The sequence below is a fragment of the Sitophilus oryzae genome, unplaced genomic scaffold (assembly GCF_002938485.1).
Source record: "Sitophilus oryzae breed Bouriz unplaced genomic scaffold, Soryzae_2.0 scaffold_1590_pilon_pilon, whole genome shotgun sequence".
NCBI lineage: Eukaryota > Metazoa > Arthropoda > Insecta > Coleoptera > Curculionidae > Sitophilus > Sitophilus oryzae.
The window spans coordinates 2,260,918-2,284,434 of record NW_022146270.1 but is presented as its reverse complement, the minus strand read 5'-3'; the positions used below and the strand labels follow the sequence as shown (position 1 = coordinate 2,284,434).

Here is a 23,517-nt window from a genome sequence, read left to right as displayed (position 1 = left end):
TGAAGTTACGACAAAGTCACCAAAACCATCTCGTTCACATATTAAAAAATTACATCAAAAAGCAATGATAATTAAAAAAATTGCAAATTGATCGTTATCAGTTGATTTCGCTCTTAAAAATTAACCAAAACATGTATTGACATGAATCATAAAATAAAATGCTCAGGAGTCATGGTTCTAACTGTAAAATTATATTTTAGGAAAATTTACAGACCAAATTATTGCACAGGGTGTTTTAAAATTGGGGTAAAAACAACCCCTCGATTAACCCTATATAATATGCCAAATACTAAAGTTCGTAAAAAGCTGAGGTTACGAATTAAAGTTGATATAATTATATACAGTTTGCTAAAAAAATCATAAAAATAGGGCTAAAAATAACAAAAATATAACACTTTAAAATTTGACCAAAAATTTCTCCGTTCCGTTTTTTTGCATCTGAGTTATATTAATATTTTTTTAGATTAAGTATTAAGAAATGGATAAAAAAGCAACATCACTGTATCTTACCTATAAAAATAGACATCCTGAAAAAACACTTAACACAAAAACCACAAAAACAATAAATGCACAAATAAGATTTGTTACACATAAACTTAGACTTCGACAAAACCGTAAGTTACATTTGAACCCCATTAAAAAAATTAATGTAGGCCAAACGAAATCTGAACAGAGACTACTTCATTCGCCGAAACAACGATCCAAACTCAAAACAAATTCGAAAAAGACAACCGCCCAAAGCTTTAACCGAAAGGTCGCTACCCATAAATTACGATAAAAAAATACGGTTGGCTCATCTGCATATATTCGCTTCACCTCGCCAAAATCTTGTCAGTCACACCTAAAAAGTGCACCCTTTCTCTTGAATTAAATATTGTCATCCCCATCTCGGTGTGGGAACGATTCGTTGTTACCGGTATGCAAATTGCGAGCACCAAAAACAGAGACCAGGTGAGAAAGGAAATGGGAATAAAGAGTAGTGCGTAGTAGGGTGAGCGTTGGAACAATTCCTTCTCCAACTAAGATATAATTATCACTGTTTCTACAGGTAGAATTCGCATACTTCGGGTGCACCTTAAGGGTGTGATTTTTAATATTGTGCAACACTAACAATCTAGTAGTTTTATTAAATGAAAAAGTTTCTTCACAGTACACAATGTATAAGGATTCCTATTATGGTTCTAATTATAGAGAGAATCTCGACGCATTAAGCAATTATTCTAAATGTAATAATTTTTGACAATGTTATAATAATTTATTTTATTTAGTTTTATGTCAATTTTTAGTAAATGACGTCTAGAGATTAAAGATTAAAAGAGTATTAATATAAACAAGGATTTCTTTTCAATACAAAAATTAATTATATCACAAAAATGATTATAGTGCAATACATTTAAGCTTCCAATACAAAACAAATAATAAATTGTTTAAGTTTATCCTAAAAGGCTCATAACAAACATGCTCTACAAATGAATAGTATTTACAGGTTCGTTCCAACACAGCAGGGGAGTCATGGTTCTGGCCGCAAAAATATATTTTAGGAAAATTTACACACGATATTATTGCACAGGGTGTTTTAAAGTTAAGGTAAAAAACCAATCCCCCGATTAACCCTGTATAATATGCCAAATACTACAGTTTATAAAAAAACTTAGTTTACGAATTAAAGTTGATATAATAATATACAGTTTGCTAAAAAAAATCATAAAAATAGGGCTTAAAACAACAAAAATATAACACTTTAAATTTGACCAAAATTTTCTCCGTTGCGTTTTTTTTTTAACAAACAAAGCTTTATTGTACAAAAAGCCAAAACAGCTACATCGACAAAGCATTCACAAAACAAAAAAGCACAAAAACAAATATACAAATAATAAAAAAAAATGTCATACAATACAAATCAATTCAAAAAAATTACGTCATAAAATTACAAATAAAACATATATGGACATTACAGAACACAGGCGTATCTAGAAAATTTTACAAAAGGAAAACTGTAAATGGATAAAATCATGTTATATATCATAAAATCAAGCGTTATAAAATATTAAATATGAAATACTAGACCTTTAACCAGTATGTGAGATGATCAAAATTTTAAACTTCAAAATTGTTCATGATTAAACATCAACAAAAAAGTCGTTTACCGCATATAGGGCTCTCTCCAGTAAGTATAATTTCAGATCTTTGCGAAATGCGGAAAAGAATGAAAGTGACTTGATATTCGAAGGCAAATGATTGTACATTTTCTTGGCATTGTACAGTATTGAGCCCATAACTAGTTCTGAGCTCGGGGTTGGCAGATAAATATCGTGCTCCGTATTCCTAAGTGGATAGTTATGAGAAGGCCTTTCCGGAATAGAGAATATGTGCTTGCGGATTAAGCAAACGGATTCAAAAATGAATAAGGAAGGAAGAGTCAGTATTTTGAAATTTTTACAGAAATTTTGGCAGTGAGTTCTACTGTTTAGTCCCAATTAGTATCGAACTGCTCTCTTTTGAAGTTTGAAAATACGATCAAATTTTGCCGCGCAGCAAGTACCCCGAATGGAAGGGCATAACGAAGATGCGACTCAAAAAGAGCATAATAGACCATTCTAGAGGTTGATGAGTTAAGTTCCTTAGAAACTGATCTTAGCGCAAAACAGGCAGCGCTTAGTTTCTTTGATAAAGCTTCGATGTGCAAGTCCCATTTTGACGAGTTGTCTACAACAAGTCCTAAGAATCTCACAGAGTCCACGACGTCAATAATGGTGTTATTACGTACAAAAGGTTGTATGGTACTTTTATATGACAAAACTTTAGTTTTAGAAAGGCTGAGGCATAGGAAATTAGAATCACACCAAGATTTAATGGTGGCCGCTCCAAGTGAAACTAGTATCGTCCTTTTGCATCTCAGTGTAGTATAAAGATCAAGGGAGTACAGATATATAACTGTATTCTAGAGAATATTAGATATACTGTGTAGATAAACATGTAACAAAATGTACGTTAGAATAATATTAAAAAAATTAAACCTCATCGATTTCAGTTTTTAATTAAATAGAATGCCTATCACTTCCCACTTCTCAATTCCTCCTCATCATATCGGTCGATTTCCGCTGAGTAGGGTGCTAATCTGTTCTCCCCCGATCAGCTACGGAATCTATCGGCTCGTCTCGGTGAAATATGCCGTTGATTACCGACGACATCATTATCATTTCTTATCGGTAAAGTTAATAGAATTATTCCTTGGGTAGGCGGAGCGTTTCGGGTCGGTTGGTACAGCGTTTCATCTCCGCGACTCCTTACAAATTGGGTGATTAACGTCGAAATAACTATCGGCCATGGCGGTAAAATTTATATTCGGTGTAAAATTAAATTAAATTAACATAATTAAAATTATGTTGCAATTCAATTTTATGTTATTCTAATAGATTGGCGATATTTTTTCTTGGAAGCATCGCAATTGTAACATCTTAGAAAAACTTAAAATAGTGTATGTTTTCACTTAAGGTATTTTTCTTAACAAATTGCAGAAGACTGGGGGGAAATAGGTGGGGCTGCGCGCTGGATGTATACCATGATAGTAAGACCTATGATTACTTATGGAGCAGTTGCTTGGTATACAAAACTAGAGCAACGTACAGCAAGGCAAAACCTGTGCAAAGTGCAGAGATTGGCATGTATTTGCATCACAGGTGCCATGAGAACATGTCCAACAGCAGCAATGGAGGTCATTCTAGACCTAACACCACTGCATATTGTCGTCGGTAGTTATGCCAATGCGACAATGATTAGAATGGTCATTGACGGAAACAGTACTGGGAGAATTTTCAGGTCAGGGGCTTGGAACACCCTCAAAAAGAAAATTCCACTTCTCCAACTCCCAGTGAATGACATACCAAGAATTTTGAGAAACACCTCACTGTAGTAATGAGTAATAAAAAGGATTGGAAGAAAGAAACGCTTACTCAGCATATAAAAGACCATACCATCACGTGCTATACTGATGCTTCCAAAACCAAAGCAGAGACGGGGATAGGAGTATTTGGGCCGAAAACTAAATACTCCGAACCAATGGGCACCTACCCCAGTATCCTTCAGGCAGAAATTTACGCTATCGAAAGATGCGTACAATTTATCTTAGATAGGAACTATCGAAAAGAGGAAATTGCCATCCTATCTGATAGTCAAGCAGCACTTAACACGATCAACTCGGTAACCATCAATTCGAAGTTGGTCAAAGAATGCCTAGAGAAGCTCAACAAATTAGGCAAAGAAAATAAAGTCCTCCTACTCTGGGTGCCTGCTCACCAAGGGATAGAATGCAATGAAAAAGCAAATGATCTAGCTAGAAAAGGAGCGAACACTCCACTAACTGGACCAGAACCGTTCTGTTTTCCAAACGGGAACCAACTGAAAGCGGAACTGAAGAATCTGGAAGACTCCATCCGTAACTTGGAATGGGTGTCCTCCAACGGTCTAAGACTCTCGAAAAAGTTCCTCAGAACTTACGACCGAGAAAAATCAAAGGTTTTCCTTGATTTAAGTAAAAACAATCTTCAGATTGTCACGGGGTTTTTAACAGGACACCTCAGTAGGCTGAGGCTAACAACGGCGAATGCAGATTTTGTGGGGCAAATGGGGAAACACCAGAACACCTTATCACTGAGTGCGCCGAGACGGCGACCATTCGTGCCATGAACCTTGGTACGTCTGATGTCCAGGATGGAGAGCTGGCCTCTGTGGAGCCGTCTCAGATACTGGCTTTTGTTAAAGTCCTGAGACTGTATGATGAGTTATAACTCGTTATAACTCAAGAAAGGGGAACACACAATAGATCTATAAGGTCGCGGTGATTAACTCCCCTCCTAAACATTCTACATTCTTAACAAATGGAAATACATTTTTTTTGTTGTTTCTGAACAGTTAAAAATATAAGTCTTTTAGAAAAAAATTAAGTCCTTAAATAAAAGACGCAAGTCAGATTTTTAAATATTTTTATGAAATATTTTTAACAGCAGCATTTCATTTTAAACTGTTAACAGTCAGGCAGCAGATAAAAAAAACAACACTCAGTCCCACTAGCAAATAAAGAGTTAGTTTTTCGGAACTGGTTTTGATTATTCTTCGCGTTACGCATGCGTCTGTTGTCCTTCCAGTGAATCAAGTGAATCTCCGGCCCCGTTATACAAGGTGAGTCTTAAATAAGTGCAAATATTTTCAGGGCTGGTATATCTCGATAGAAGAAACATATTTTCTCTTTATCGTTTTTCAAATAAATCTAAAATAACCGATTTCCAAAAAAATTAGTTTTTGGAAATGGATGAACCACTGGATCTTTTCTGGATTTTCTTTCTTGTTAATTTAATCTACTACCTATGTTGCCATATTATCAAGAAATTATGTTTTTAACTAAAAAAAATTCCAAAAAATTCCGAATTTTAAAGAAAAAATTGGGAAAAAAACCTCATACGCGTGTTTCTGGGGATGAACTATACTACCAGTTAAAATACTTGCACTTATTTCTGGGACACCTTGTATATATTTCCTTTGGCCACACACCCGCTTTACACGACTCCTGATAGCGATCCGAAAGTACAGCGTGATAGACTATTAAAGATTTGATTTTTAAAGTGAGTATTGCACTGATTTTGACCATTTATCAAAAAATGTTTCCACCAAAAAAGTATGAGGTATAAAATATTTGTAGAAAGATTAAAATAATTTGAACTTTATGTGGAAACTGACTTAAGCTTTAAATCTTGTTGATTTTAGAATATGCTTAAGATTTAAGCCTTTTCAAAACTGATTTCTTGCAGTTTTGATGTCCGTAAGAAATAACGATTCTCTTTATGTCTTCCAGTTCCACCAGGCGTGAGGGGCATTAGCTCGCAAATTTAATAAATAGTCGCCCGTTCTTTGCGCCCCACGTCTTTAGCAGATGGCGGCTCGGGTCGTTTGGGCGAGACGGCGTCGTCGACGCTCCCGATGCCTCCGTCGCCGCCGCCACCTCGTAGGAAAAATCGAGGCGGCCCCGCCACGCCAGCCTGCAGCCATTTTTCCGGACACCGGGCTCGTGACTGTTCCGATGTGTCAGTCATTTATCACGCCACAAGCCATAGACGATGGCTGACAACAACGTGAGGGAGGCGATGACAATTAAATTTCTACAGAGTGAATTTATAAAATGCTCGATAAGTGCTAAAATGTTAGAGCTAGTGCTTACCACGAGAGTCGATTCTGAGTGTCTTGCATGGTCTCTTCTCGTCTCCACAAGATGAGATTTATTGGTCTCGCCTCGACTCTCGTGTCTTTCTTGAAGTATTTTATATAAGAGCCTGATAATAATTATTGTTTAAGAGTTCATTTCACTAGTCCGAAAAAGTAGCAAAATATGCGTTCGGCATTTAACGTTTTATGTAAAACTAGCTAGGTATTTTTACACAAATGAAGAAGGAAATTAAATATAAATGTATAAAAAAGACAGTATTTGTATTATTATTATTTCTCAGAACAGCATAGTTGGTTCCAGATTCTCTGGAATAGTGATCAGGGTTTTCTCTGCCGTGCTCTTTTACTTGTGAATTCCAGGCAGAGTACGGCACTCCATTCAGTTCTTTTAATAAAATATTCAGTTTCATTTACATAACCTATTCTCCTCAAATTTCCCAAAATATTGCTTCTGCCGAGCGCATCCGAGGTTGCACAATAAAAAAATATTTTTAACACAACGTAGGTTCCTTTATTTCATTTAAATTTTTTTCTATACAGATGGCCAAAATATTACCTCTTTAACTTGGTTGAACAAACATGGGTTGTATATTGTTGTACTACAGTATATAAGAAGAAGTATTAACCTCAAAACTGGGGGACCCCAATGGTGATTACCCTTTCCGCTAATGAAACGCCAGCAATCCTTTCAACCTGTGTTCTATCCTCTAGATATGATTTTATTAGTTAGACAGAAGTTATATTTATTTAGTTTACCAAGCAGGATCTGATGAATAACACATTCAAAGGCCTTGCAGAGATCACAGAAGACAGCACCAGTAAACTGTAGTTCATGTAGACTGACTCCGCAATAGATGACACCAAATCAAGTAGGTATTCCGGAGAGCGTGCTTCTCTGATTTCTGAAGCCAAATTGAATCTCAGTAAGGATATCATTTTCATCAAGGAAACCAACCATTTGTTGTTGCAAACATTTTTATTAATTAAAACTTAAATATCTTCAAAATAGCAAGCAACAGTGAATACAATAAGTAGTGTAGTATAGGCCTCCAGTTTCCAGTCTGATCAGGATCCCCTTTTTTCAAGACTAGCACTATTGTAATAATTTTAAGACAGAAGGAAAGACGTATTATTAGTATATTTTTAATTGATTTGATTAAACAAAGATCCAGTCCATATATGTATGGCTTTACTTTTTTGTTTTTCACATTGTTTATGATGTCCCTCATTTCATTAAATGTCACGGGAGAAAAACTAAAACCCTTTTGCGCAAGTATAAAAGTTTGTAAATAAAAAATGTTTGATCCAAACATTAATATATTTTTGTAAATCAGATTTTAAAATAGTATATAACTTCTTCATCAAAAGTTAAGTAATAGTAACGTTCTTATGGTGGCCGGTCGTAGCTCCAGCGGTAGTGTGTCGATATGCGGAGCGGAAGGTACTGGGTACAGCCAGTACCCAGCCAGTACGGTCGCTTTATTTATTTAAATAAAAATATTTATTTATCTAAATAGAGCGACCAACGAGCCGCCACCTCAAGGAAGGCAATGACAAACCACCTTGAGTATATTTGCCTTCTCAACCTCTCAAATAGTGCGGTTTGGATTCGGTGATAAACTGTAGGTCCCGTGTACTTGTGAAACACTGATGACACACATCACAAGTACATGCGAGAGGTAGCCGACGCTCTATATTGAGTATGGCACTGTAAGAAGAACGTTCTTATATCAACTAACTTCTGTAAATTAAAAAAAAACATATTTATTTATAAATTAATGTTTAGTACATTATCCTTTAAATTACTGAAATATATTAATTAAAAATAAATACTTCTATAATGGCGCTAATTTACATTATCTCAGTCAGTTAGTTCTACAAAGGATACTTAATTAACGCTTTACCAATTAGCAAAACAATTTAAATAGAAACACTAATATTAAGTCTAAACTGTTGCATAAATTAATAATATTAATTACTAGTAAATAAGGAATATCTCTTGATAACGAATGCATATATTTAACAGGAAAATATCTGTCTCTAAACCGCAAGCTATTAATTACTGTAACACTACTTTGAATTCTAAATTAATGATGTGGCTAGTTAAATTTTACCACTTAATTCTTTTCTGCAATTTCCGCAGCTCAAGAAACACTGAAGTTCAAATAAATGTGGTTTATATTATTATATTATATGCATATTTTATTTGTTATAACAAACGATAAGAGACGATATCTTTAATGTGAGAAAACAATATAGAAAAAGTTTAAGAGTATTAAATTCCATTATCTACTGACATATTTCACGAATTGTGCCACAAAATAATGTTAAGCCGGACTCGTGTACTTGGCAAACATTTGTCAATGGTATACAGGGTTAGGTTTGGTTTGGTATAAGTTGGCAACCCTAATTCCAGGGTATACAAAATTTCTATGGCGCGCTCAGACGACTCGCGTACTTGCAAAACATTAAGTTATAGGTTTACAGGGTCCAGCAATAGTCCATCGGGCTTCTATAAAAAAGACGCACTATCGCCGGACCCTGTATGTCGATAAAAAATGTTGGCCAAGTACACGAGTCGTCAGAGTCTGGCTTTACATTCAAAACTAAAAAAGTTTTTGTTAGTTAGCAGGTCCCCACTCATAGGTACTATCATACAGGGTGTCCCAGGCTGAGCGTGCATTAGAAGTTTCTAGAGAACCACAATATCTAGATCGGAGATTTTTTGCACATCATTGTTTTACAGGGACATCTATCGATTAAAAATATTTTCAATATGGCGGCACTTCCGGAAATACCGGAAGTTGACAGCAACTTTCTTATTTAAAATGGGTGCCCCCATTTTTTATTGTATACTTAAATTCTCTGTAAAATTCTATGAATATTGATCTTAAACACTCTATATCTAACATTAACCGTTTTTGAGAAAAAAATTATTTAAAATTTTTGTACGAAAAAAACTACCTGTCAAAAAAAATTGTATAGCCTAAAAGTCAAATTTAGCGATTACCACAGCCAGTGTGACATAAAGAGAAGACATGTGGCTATCTATTTCAAAAGTTAAATTGTTCAAATGTCATAATATAATAATGGCGGTAGCTGTCATAGATTAGCTAGATGTTGTATAGTTCTCTAGAAACTTCTAATGCACGCTCTGCCTGGGACACCCTGTATATCATATAGATTGTGCAATGTAATAAATTTATGGATTTAATTTAATTTAACGTTTGTTTTCTTCATTTTTAAAAAGATTTTTTTAATTAATAATTTTATAATATTAATAGGTCAGATTTATGAGAACTTATATTCCATATGCTTTATTATTTTTATTAATGATAAACTCTGAATAGGTAAAATTTTCATATATCCAATACATCAATCATTTTCAATTGCAATTGTGATATACAGGGTGCTACAAATTCGAGGTACGAGTATTGGTAACTCGGTAACCGTAATAGATACGAACATGGTTAAATCGGGGCAAAGTTGCCGTTTGGGATGTTCACTAAGATGCTATCAAAAAAGTTTTAAAAATTTCAAGGATTGCTGAGTTTTTTGGAAAAAAACGGATATTTTTGAAAATCAATTTTATTTTTTCCTGTCGATACCTTTTAGAAAATCAAAAAACTAATTGCACATTCTCATAGCCACTTTATTAGGGCTATCTGATTAGATAGATTTTCAAAGCAGCTGATAATTTGTGAGATACATAGGTCAACTTAATTTTTTTAAATACGTACCTGCATTTTTTATTTCAGATTTTGAAAGAACTCGCTCTCCTGAGTACAATGATATGCCACACTTAATATTTTTTTTTGTTTTGGAAATTTGGATACAATTTATTTAAACTAATTTCAAGTCCGGCTCTGTTTTTTTTAATATTTAATATATTCATCGTTACAATATTGATAAGCTTTCAAACTTAACAGTGACGTGGGTTGAATACGGAAAATCAAATGCAATAAAATAATAAAAAATAATATAAATAAAATGTAATATAAACAATCAAATCATTTCCTCGGAAGATGGATTGGAAATGGTAGAGCAGTATAATGGCCAGCGAGGTACCTGGACCGTCTCATGACGTCAAGTAATTCGACAGGTCCAAATTTTAGAAAAAAGTGAAATCAACACATCTCGGCAGTTACAATAAAGAGTACAAAGTGCATTCGAAAGTATAAGAAGATCTATTCAAAAGCTATAAATAAAATTGAACGAAAAATAAATTTTTGCAATAGGTGGGGTGGTAACCCTTTCGAACATGTAGACTATGTAAAGCATTAGAACTAGTTTGTAGAAGTTAATTTATTCATAATAACTAGGATTAATATTATGCAAATTATTAGATCGTACACTGAGAATTTCAAATTCACAATAAGAAAAGTTAAAAATAATATCTGCTGATCTGGATATTATTTATTCGAATCTTTCAATTGGCTCAATTTTCCTTATTCAGTGTTCATTAGCACTGATCAATACTGTTGCGATGAATATAATCAGATTAAATAATTTAAAAAACAGGGTCGGACTTGATTTTTTTTTAATAATAATTAAATAGTTTTGTTGCTGTTAAGGTACCCAAAACAAAGTATAAAGTGTGGCATATCATTGTACTCAGGAGACTGAGTTCTTTCAAAATCTGATATAAAAAATGCAGGCCCGTATTTAAAAAAATTAAGTTGGCTCTGTATCTCACAAATTATCAGCTAATTTGAAAATATAAAAATACTATCAGATAGTCCTAATAAAGTGGCTATGAGAATGTGTAATTAGTTTTTTGATTGTCTATAAAGTAACGACAGGAAAAAATAAAATTTGTTTTCAAAAAAATCCGTTTTTTACAAAAAACTTTTTTGATGGCATCTTGGTGAACAGCCCAAGGCGCAACTTTGCCCCAATTTAACCATCTTCGTACCTATTACGGTTTCCGAGATACCAATGCTCGTACCACGAATTTGTAGCACCCTGTATAAAAATGTAAATTATGTTTTCACATTAAATAACGTTAAAACACTATCAATATTTTCATAATGGCAGTGGTACACCCAACCACAAAGTAAATAAGAGATAAACAGCAAGTATAAATCAGCACATAATATATCACGAACAATGGCATCGCTCCCGCGATGGCTGCAGGGGCTTACGTCCGAGTCATTTAACGGGGGTGAAGCAGTGGGGAAGCAGCCGCAGCGGCAGTATCATGGTGGCAGGAAGGAAGCCATTTTTCTGGTCGAAATGCATTATTGCAGGATGACTCGGAAATGCCGTGCAAGGGAGACTCGCTATGGAGACATGCTTTTATTCTGCTTTTGTATTGTGCAAGTGTCTTAGATATTCAGGGTGTCCCAAACTGAGCGTTCATTAGAAGTTTCTAGAGAACTACACAATATTTAGATCGAAGATTTTTTGCACATCATAGTTTTACAACGAGATCTATCGATTAAAAATATTTTCAATATGGCGGCACTTCCGGAAATACCGGAAGTTGACAGCAACTTTCTTATTTTAAATGGATGCCCCCATTTTTTATTACATACTTAAATTCTCTGTAAAATTTTATGAATTTTAGTATTAAACACTCTATACCTAACAATAACGATTTTTGAGAGAAAAAATATTTAAAATTTTTTGACGAAAAAAAAAACTGCCTGTCAAAAATATGTGTATAGTAAACGTCAAATTTAGTTATTACCACAGTCACTATGCCATAAATAGAAAACATATGGCTATCTATTTCAAAAATTAAATTGTTCGAATGTCATATAATAATGGCCGCAGCTGTCATGGAATTGACCGATTAAAAAATTATCATAAATCATTTTTTACAAATGGAAACCGACTTTTTTTTATTTCACTGGTGAAAAGGTTTTTCAAATCGTTACTTTTTCACTCTACATGTTCCTATTTCTAAAATAAATAGTTTATAACGTATATTTTTCTTGATTTTATCTAGCTTCCTTTGACATTAAGTGTCAACACAGTTAGACAATTTATTTCCATCTGTCAGAAAACGAATTATTTGAATTTCCTACATTCCCTGACATTCGAACAATTTAATTTTTAAAATAGATAGCCACATGTCTTCTCTTTATGGCACAGTGGCTGTGGTAATCACTAAGTTTGACATTTAGGAATTTGACACATATTTTTGACAGGCAGTTTTTTTCGCCCAAAAATTTTAAATATTTTTTTTTCAAAAACAGTTAATGTTAGGTACAAAATTCATAAAATTTTACAGAGAATTTAAGTATGTAATAAAAAATGGACGCACCCATTTAAAATAAGAAAGTTGCTGTCAACTTCCGATATTTTCAGGAAGTGAATATTTTTAATTAATAAGGGGGGTAATTAAGAGGTAATTGCTTGGTACTTGCGGCTAGGATTCAGAACCGGAAAATCCCGGTACCGAAAGTACCGCGAATTCCCGGTTCTTTTGAGACATCAAAGAACCGGGACTCAAAATTATTAATTCCCGGTACTTTCGGCTTTCGGAACTCGGTTAATAATAATTAGCGATGGGAACTATCGAATGAATTAGACTATCGAATGGTTAATGAATGAATGATTTCAACTATCGAATGGTTTTATTCGAATAAAATCATTCATTCATTTGTATACTAAAGCATATGTGACAACCTCGCCGTGCGACTAAATGGTTATCGTTGAGCCACGACCATAGACAAACTAACAAAAGCAAGACTTTTCAAAGGATTGAGGAAGTCGAATTATTGTTTTTGCGCTGGCCAGTTGAGTTAGAAATCATCGCGCAGTCGCACTCGTCAAACCTAACCTAAATAAAACGAAAAACGTTTTTGCCTTGAACCATCCTAGAACGAACTGTTGAATTCCTGATTTTGCGTTTTGTTTGGTTATTACTATTATTTTATTAGCGTACAAAACGAAAACAAATAATTTAATACATTTTACATTTATGAAGAACATAATAATTACTGTGATTATACATATTATTGTGATTACATCGCTAACGTAGACAAAACGAAGGTCCTACAAATTCACTGTAAGTTATAAGAATCTTTATCTTTTTAATCTTTTTATGATTTGAATTTTCGTGCTTTATATTTTATAATAGACTCGAAATGTTAATATTTTTGCAAATTCTTGTGAAAATGTGAAGTATATGTTTTTGTTTAATATTTGAAAAAGTTGTATATTTTTAAGATGTTTCTTGTTGTTCCTATTATTAATATTATAATATACATAATTATTTTTTTGTACCTTTTGAAGAATAATGCTTTTATTTCGTTTACCATAACTGTTGTTTTTTATCATCTTTTTGTTATTTTAATAAGAGGAATACGTTTTCGTTTATTTAACTTTTGTTTTATATCTGTTATGTCCAGAAATTATTGTTTATTTTACCGATGGAAATAAATTTATTTGATTTTAATAAACGCTTTTAATTAAACATCCTTGTCTAAAAGGCTACTACAAAATACACAATCCATAAGTAAACCGTCCTCGTCTAAAAGGCCAGTTGACGCAAGCGCGGTAATAAACTCTTATCAAACTTGTTACCGTTTTGCAGTACAGCGTTGACGCGTCTTGCTTTTGTTAGTTTGTCTATGGCCACGACTATCGAATGCTTTTGATAAATGAAATTTAGTATTCGTTTGATTTTTGTATGCGTCAGTGCATTATTAGTTCTTCCAAATTTTTATAACTTCGCCGTATAAATACTGTGCTATTTTTGCGTTTATTAAAATAGTTAAAATACTAAAATAGTAGTTGTTTTTTAATTTTATTTTTTGACGATTGTGTGCATGTGCAGGTGGTCAAAATTTTTCCGAAAATTTGTGTGGTTTTCCGTAGTCCGATCTTTCAATTATTTAATTTTATATGGTATATGGTCTATTTTTTAATGGGAAATTTTGAGAAGAAGTAATTTTTAAGAGAGATGAGATGAACTTACAATTAATTTTAAAAATACATATTTGTATTTTAGATGTTTTAATAATATGAATTAGTTGAACTTAATAATCATATTTAAGTAATGTGGTTAAGTAAATGGTTATCGAACTCAAACTATGGGGTGGGAAAATTAAAATGAAAGTTTTACACGTGCCAATTTAAAAAAAAAGTTAACGATGTTTGTATTTTGTTTATGCTAATTCTCTTACATGTAGTTTATTGCGAAGAAATATTTCATTTATTTTTTAAAGTAAATGCCAGTAAAAGTAAATATAATTTTTAAATAGTAATATAAAACACCTAATATAAATAATTTTGATTTCTAATTTTTTATTTATATTTTCCTTCCATTACACTGCATGCTTAGAAAATTAATAAATGTTTATATTTCATGATTTTAAAATTTGTTGTTAATATAACAAATTAGTTCTGTAATTATTATTATTTAATAAACCAACGTTGCCACACACAAAAAATTTAGAGACTATATTATTTTTAAATAGGATCTAATATAAATAATTTTGACATCTAATTTGTTGTTTATATTTTGCTACTATTTAAAAAATATATTTATATTAAATGATTTTAAATTTTGTTGTTAATAGGTATAACAAATTATTACTGTTATTATTATTTATTAAACCAGTCTTTGCTTAAAAACATTAAAAATAATTTTCCTACATCCAAAATAACAAGTATTATTGCAGTGTAACAACAGAATATTAATAAAAAAAATGCAGAATATATAAACATACTAACCCTAACTAACTAAAGCCAAACAATAATATTCTTTGCTAATATCAACTAATACCAAAATATGGCAACAGCGCCCTTCATAATGTATTTTCTGTGTAAATACTAGCACCTCAATAAAAAAAATAATGTGTCCTTATCTATATCTGACTCCGCAAAAAATCAAAGATGCCGGCTTCTTTCATAGCATTGCCACCGACCGCTGTCGGGTTTCTCGAAAGAAACCTACGTCGCCGGGCGACAACTAAAATTCAATTAATATTTTATTATAATCGATCCTGACGAATAAATGAATTTCATAAATGAATGAATTTTATAAATGAATGGTTTTTGCTGCCGAATTACTAGAATACAATATTTCAAGGCAGTTGACGGATCTATTCGATAATTTTTATTCGAATAGTTTTCAACGAATGTTTTCTTACTATCGAATTATTCGAATGAATTGCAACTATCGAATGTTTCGATAGTATTCATTCGATAGTTCCCACTACTAATAATAATTAAAAACATTTTTTGTTACGCGCGAAAGACTTTTGATACTTTCTAGCGGTCGAAATCAAATATGCTTCTAAATAAGTAATAATGCTTTCTCTTACCTGTTCTTACTTCTGAAGTTATTTTGAAGTTTCTATGATGTTTATTAGCAATTATTGAAGTTTAAATATGTTATTTTATTATTTAGTATAATATTGCTAAATGTATTAGTTATATTTTTTTGTGTTATTTTTTATAGGCATTTGCACTTTTTATTGAAAATGTTAAGTTGGTTTCGAGATTAGTTAATGTTGTTTGATGTAATTTATAAGCTACCTATATGTTTTCGTTTTTTTTTTCCTTGTGTTCATTTGTGTTCCTGTTTACTTTCTCATGACTTAATACTTCGATATTATTCTCATTTGAAACTCAATTTTTTATCGGTTTTACTTTTGAGAACCATCCCTTGCATGCTGATTGACGAATTCCACTATAATTGTGCAAAAATATTTTAGTATACGGTTCCGGAAACTCTAATTAATACTACCAATTAGGGTACAGACCTTTTTGGCCATCACAGAACCGGGCTTCGAAATTAATTCCCGGTTCGTTCGGGACTCGGTAACAACAATTAAAAAAATATTGTTTTGTTACGTGAGAAAATCCTTTGATACTTTCTAGCGGTTAAAATCAAACTCTTCTAAATAAGTAATAATGTAAAATAGTGTAAGTACCGAAAGTACCGAAAAAAAAACGGGAAATCCCGGTTCCTAAGAAGCGCGGTACCGAAATTTCCGGTTCCAAAAAACAGCTCCTGTTCCGAAAACCCTGCTTGCGGCTTTGGTTACAGCTTAATTATTCTGTGGGGTTCCCCAGTTATACTAATTGGTACATTTTTAAAAATCATAACACTACACTTACCTAATAATAATAATACCTACCACTTAACATTATATTACAAAAAATCACAACCAACATTTGTAACACACACTAAAAGTACACCTACAGAAAGAGATATATCCTTTTTTAACTATCAACAGTCAAATACTAGGTATATCATATAAAAATACAATATTTTCACTAAGTATATTTCCCAAAAATGTTTTCAATTTAATAGATATCTAGAATTTCTCTCACTTATGACTCGTATATACAAAGGTCGATACATGATAAATATTTTTGGAAATATATGAATTAATTAAATAGAACATAATTAATTAAACATAACGCTCATCAAACACGTTGAAATAATGCACAGATAACATCAGTTTGGATGTTTGGAAGATTGAGAGCCAACACACAAACTACCTTCTCCCATCACTAAACAAATAAAATTTAACTCTGTGTCTCACCTTGTGAGTCGTGTGAGCCGTACAAAATCTGCCAATTCGAAATGAATCGGGACACTTTATTGTTATTAGGGCAGATGTGAATTAAAATCTTGAATGGGTCCCGATTTGCATAAAGACTGGTTCGGAGTGCGTTCAGGTTAGGCAGCGGCGGGTTATTTCGAATTTACTAGCTGCGATAATATGCAAATGACGGTTTTTGTCTCTGGTTCGCGTTCGCCGAGACACCCGGAAACTGTTGTTAATTTCGAGTGTGGGAATATATGCAAATCGGAGTTTCGGGTAGAGAGTTATGGGACGGGCCATCTAGAGGATGGATGGGTTGGAAAGGTGGGGTACCTTTTTGAAGATGGGTTTATGGATTTATTGTTTTTTAAGGGTCCGCTTTTTTGACTGTGAATGGTATTTAAAGGAAGTCACGTAGTACACATCGCTTTTTCTGGATGTAAAGGTATACTTTTGGTGTCTCAAATTGTTTCTTAATAAAAATTAATTTTTTTCTAAAGGTCCGATTTATTTTATATCTCTCAAACTAAAGATTCAAAAAAAGTCAAACTATATCTACAAATTCATTTACCCAGTAGTAGGTATAAAACACATTTTTAGTAACTCGAGCCTCAAATTGTTTCTTAATAAAAATTAAATTTTTTAAAAGGTCCGATTAATTTTATATCTCCGAAAGTCCGAAACTAAAGTTTCAAAAAAAATCAAACTATATCTACAAATTCATTTACCCAGTAGTAGGTAGTAGGTATAAAAAACATTTTTAGTAACTCATGCCTCAAATTGTTTCTTAATAAAAATTAAATTTTTTAAAAGGTCCGATTAATTTTATATCTCCGAAACTAAAGTTTCAAAAAAAATCAAACTATATCTACAAATTCATTTACCCAGTAGTAGGTATAAAAAACATTTTTAGTAACTCGTGTCTCAAATAGTTTCTTAATAAAAATTAATTTTTTTAAAAGGTCCGATTAATTAAACAGAGGTAATAGGAGATGGTGGATGCTATCTTTAAATAAAAGTAGGTAAAGTATCAATAAAATTTAAGTCAAAATTGTTCGAAAATGGATTAATTGTTTTCCGTTGAACAATAACATCACAATAATTAATTTTGATTGTTTTAAAAAAAACATAAGAATGAGACAAATTTCACAAATGACAACTGATCATGTATTTCAGAAACTAGCCCTAGTGTAGCATCTTTAGTTTCGTACAAAAAGTAGCACAGTGACATAAAATCCGCATCTTTCTAGCCTAAGTAATAAACGAGAAACATTGCAAAACAAACGTAAATAGGACATTTTGGTGCAATTTTTTTTTTGTGCGAAGCAAACACTAAGCTTAGTCGCGCTCATCACTTGCTGTCATGTATCCTCTCGTTGAATAGACTATAATTTATCTCTTATTTAAAATATTTAACGTACCTTTCTTCGACCGACCGTTCATTATTTAAATTTCCATTGGGAAGGCGTTAATTTTTCCGCGCCCCCTTAATTCATTCGAAATAGACCGCGAGCGCCCCCCAACGGCGCCGCTCAAATTGCTCAGAACGCTGTTCGCGGCGTTTTTCTTATTATTTTTGTCGCCTAATTAAGAACACCCGCCTGATTGATGAACCGACCGACCCAGCCAGCCTTCCAGTTCTTCCGCTGATAACTTCGGAGTTGTTGCTCGTGCAATTAATTGCTTTTTAAATTGGTTAATTTTGTTATTGTCAAGAGCACGCAAATTGTGTCGGGTTGTTGTCGATTAAGCGAAAAAGAAATGCTTGAAGAGGAGACAGGGCTTTCTTTTCGAAATAATGACGAAAATTCGATTGTTTCTTTTAGTGGGGACGGTAAAACTGTGGATTTTGGTTATATATTGATGGCGAAAATTGTCTTTCTTGGAGATAAGTTCTTTCTATACAGATATAACTTGTGGTCTAATAATAGATTTGTTCCAACACAGCATCGGATTTGTGTTTTCCCTCCTTAATAAAGTTTACTCCAGCCTAAATAACCATCATTCTACAGCAACAATTTTCTGTGATTTTTCTAAGGCGTTCGACTGTGTAAATCATACGATCCTAATTAACAAACTGCAGCACTATGGGTTCAGGGGAACATCTCTCGAATGGTTTAAGTCGTATCTGAACAACAGAAGTCAACTTGTGAGGGTGGATACCACTTTGTTCTAGCAAGCCAATAGAATGGTACTCCACATTCTATTGGCTTGCTAGAAGACAACGTGAACCAACTTGCTAGAAGACAACCAAACCAAACCCATAGTGCTGCAGTTTATTAATTAGGATCTTATGATTTACACAATCACAAGGCTCAGTACTAAGCCCCATTTTGTTTCTTCTTTTTATTAACGACATTGCTAACATAAACATCAATGGCAAAATATGTCTTTTTGCAGACGACACTAGCTTCACTTGGAGCAACAAGGACGTCACGGCACTTCATAGGATTATATCAAATGACTTAATCACCATTAAATCTTGGTGCAATTCGAACCTCCTGAGTCTCAACATTTCTAAAACTAAAGCTTTGTCGTTTAAAAACTCGCGGCAGCCTTTTGTACTTAACAACACCACCATTGACGTCGTAAAATCTGTAAAATTCTTAGGGCTTGTTGTACACAATTCTCTGAAATGGTACATGCATATCGAAGCTTTGTCGAAAAAAATGAGCTCTGCCTGTTTTGCATTAAGATCTGTTTCTAAAGAGCTTAACTTGTCAGTGGCTAGAACTGTTTATTATGCACTTTATGAGTCGCACCTCAGGTATGCCGTTCCATTCTGGGGTACGTGTTGTGCGACTCAATTTGATCGCATTTTCAAGCTCCAGAAGAGAGCTGTTCGATATTCATTGGGTCTAAACAGCAGAACTCATTGCCAGGACTTCTTTAAAAAATTAAAAATATTAACTCTTCCTTCCTTATTTATATTTGAATCCGTTTGCCTAATACGTAAGCATGTATCAGCTTCTCAAGAAAGGCCATCTCACACTTATCCACTCAGGAACGCGGAGCAAGATCTTTATCTACCTACCCCACGCTCAAAGTTAGTTAAAAGTTCAATATTATACAACTCGAAAAAAATGCACAATCACCTGCCATTTGAAATCAAATCCATAACATCATTTTCTTCATTTCGCAAAGCATTGAACTCTTATTTACTAGACAAGGCTTTCTACGCCGTAAATGAATTATATAATCGAATTTGATCTTGTAAACACTGGTCTAATGTTTGCTATTGCTATATTTACCAATGACACCGAAATAAATTTATTTAGAGGTCATTGATATTTACTATAAACTAACTAAATATTTTTGAATATTATTTTTATTTTTTTTATTCTTTGACATTGTAAACATTTATAAATGTTTATTTTAAACAATAAGACTGACAATATTATTTGTATAATGTTTTGTATTATCTTTTGTTTGTTTGTTTGTGTACCTTGTTTGTTTACTTTTCCTTTGTCTTCAAATTGTAAAATTTTTTGACAATAAAGGCATTTATTTATTTATTTATTTATTTGTACGCATATGACGAATTAATTGGACAGTTCTGTTATTATACAAAAATTAATTACGGATTGGAACGGTCTTTGAACTGAGTTTAGAATTAAACTGACAACCTAATTTTTAATTATTAATATAGCTTAGATATATTTTCAATATAAATTTCGAATTTTGTAATTTAATGGATTTATTTGGGGATTGTTGAATTTATTTATTTTTTAATTAATAGAAAATCAGATTTACTTTGTTTAATAAAAGTTTCAAATCATCTTCAGTGGTATCCACATACTCAATATCCCTGTTCTCTTCGACAGTCATCATGTTTAGTACAAAAATATAAAAATATTTATTTAAAATACAGGGCGGCGCCCCTCATACGTCGTGGGGGTTCCAATGAGAACGACAGTTTGTATTGAAATGAAATTTTGTGTTTATAATACATTTCAATTTTATTATACAAGGGCGCCTCTGGTAGTCGGAGGAAGAAATACTAAGGGAAGAGAGGGATGCGGGGAAGGGGGGTTGTTTTAGTTAATTTAAAATAAATTTAGACATACATGTAAATACACTTTGTGTGCTTTTAATTAGGTCGAACATATTATAAACGATAAATCAACTTAATTAAAAGCATACAAAGTGTTCTTATATGTCGGATATTAATAAAAAATATATTAAAAAGACTAGTAATAGTATATATTAAGTTGTTACAGTTATAATTTAATCTTTGGCGGTTTTCAGCAAATAGCAGGCAGGAGCAGGAAGTGTTATGTACATAATTTTCCTTCTTTTGAAGTGAATAGGAAACGGCTATATAATTTTGGTGCAGGCAAGATTCCCAGTTTGTTTCCGTTTGAGACCTGAAATAATAAAAACAAATTAAATTAGATTTAATCGTCTGCTGATCATGCTAATATAACGCAACGCGCGTCCTTAATTCCTTAGATGCACCGTAAAAAAAATATAACTGCTCAGCTAGTATAGCATTTATTAGCAGTACTAATTTAAAAAATCTATAACTGTAAGTAGATATATTTAATTTACTTACCATTGTATCCTTCGGAAACCCGGTGTACAACAATTAAACTACATGATAAAAAATAACTAGGGTCTATACAAAACACAAATTGTCTCACCATTTTTAAAAAACATTGTTTAAAACAGAATACTGCCAAAAAATCTGAAGGAATTTAGTTTTACAATAATTCGGCAAATCAAAACGAAATCAAACCGTAAAATCGCAACAAAAGCGTCTCTGGGTGTCTCGTGTCAGTTAAAAAACAAATTTTATTATTGTCAGATATCGACATTTGCATTGTTGATATTGACAGTTTTAATATTTTGCGCCTCTGCATCTTGGAGGAAAAACTATTTTTAATGAACTGTTATTTACATTTAAGTTTCCCAGTCATGAATTAGTCCAACTTTAACAACTAGTTATCATTTTGTGCAAGTTAAAACAAAATAATTCTTAATTTCTCAGAAATTTGCCGAAAATGCAAACTTATCCTACATCAGAGAGAACTGATGTGATTCTAGCAGTTGGTGAATGCAGTGTGCCTAATTATATTTTTTTTGTTAAAAAAGTAGTAGTTCCATTAAAAACCAAACCAAGTACATGTTTTCTGAACCTCATTCCCAGACATTTTTATATAAAAATTACATAATACTTCGGTACTATTCTTGAAAAAACATGTCCGCTATTCTTTGCCAGCGTCCGTTATTGGTCATGTCATTGGTTGGCTCATAATCTTGTCACTTTAGCTTTATATAAATATATGAATTTAATCTTCTATATATCTACCTAACCAACCTAACCAAACCAAACCCCAAATCCTATACAATATCAACAAAAGATTCTATGATAAAATACCCTGTAAACAATTTTTATTGAAAATTAGTGATACGTGATTTAGAAATTATCACTCACAAAATTCCGGGTTAATTATAAAATTTCTCACCTGTTTAAAATACAAGCCCAGTAGCAATAGAATAGCAGGCAATAGTACTATTACTAGCTATTACTAAAAAGATTGTTAAACATCACATCATAAAATAAAACCACAAAACCAGCAACGACCAGCTAGAACTTAATACCTACCATTATCAAAACTACTTTCCATTTAAGTTATATGGACAAATACACGCGGCTTTGCGCCATCTATAGCGTAATAGCTGAACTTCATAGATCATCAAGTTAAGCCGTGTTTTCAACCCCCCTACTTTTACAGCGCTCTATCGGTGTAAAACCTCGCCAAGCAGGGTTGTCCAAGATAAATTTGTACATTTTATATTAGTTCAAATATTTTAACTTCAATTAAAACCTATTCTAACTAGATATAATATTCAAAATTAATACTAGTAACAATATATTATTTTAAAACAGTTTTTAAATTTTCAATCCTACACAATCCCAAGATTTTTGTAAAAAATATATTGAAAATAAAGTACTAGTACTACTATATTTGCAAGTAATAAGCACTGATAATTTCTATTTTCAATAAATAATTAATTATCATAAACTTAATATACAGGGTGGTCCGAATTGTATTCCGGAAACTTTGGTAGCATATTCTGCATATGAAAATAAGTAAAAAAGTTCGTATATATAAATGTATGTCCTAAAATGCTTAGTTTCGGAAATACAGGGTGTAGAAGTTTCATTTTTATTTCGATTTTTTCCAAATAATTTCTGAAGTAACGTCAATATTCGGACGAAAATTGGTGAGTTTTTTGACATGAGAAATTTGATTTTAATATCAATATGACTCCTACTTGTAGAGGACGCCACCTACATCTTTTATAACTGGTTTGAAAAACAATAACTTTTCGTCCGTACCTGGTACCTGTATAAAACTACTGAGTAAAAAAAATATTCATTTAAGAAGTTTTTTACGTAAAAAATGTCTCTTGGTAAAAATCGCTACGAGTAGTTCTCGAAATATTTGCAATCTAAATTATCAATACCTATCACCATTGACATAAATTAAACATGTTGACTGAATAGTTATTAGACTGAAATCATAAATTTGAAATATTTTTGTGACAAAAGTTCAACAGAAACTGTTTTATCATAATTTTTTTGCAGAAAATTTAATGATTAATTAAAAAAAAATAAAAATTTCCCAAATTTATTATTGCAGTCAAATAACTATCTACTCAACGTGTTTTGGTTTGGTTTGGTTTCGTTGGTTCATTCTCAATATCTTGAGAACGGTTGCTCGTAGCGATTTTTACCAAGAGATATTTTTTACGTAAAAAGTCATGGAAATGTATATTT

At 32.4% G+C, this 23,517-nt stretch overlaps 1 long non-coding RNA gene across 1 annotated transcript in view; it reads right to left on the bottom strand.

Annotated features, from left to right (window-relative positions):
• Nucleotides 1-22,304, bottom strand: part of LOC115879948 — a 96,653-nt gene extending 74,349 nt beyond the window's left edge. Inside the window, exon 1 of the long non-coding RNA XR_004049781.1 lies at nt 22,199-22,304. This is a non-coding gene — a long non-coding RNA (uncharacterized LOC115879948). The remainder of the gene's footprint in view (nt 1-22,198) is intronic.
• Nucleotides 22,305-23,517: the final 1,213 nt, after the last annotated feature.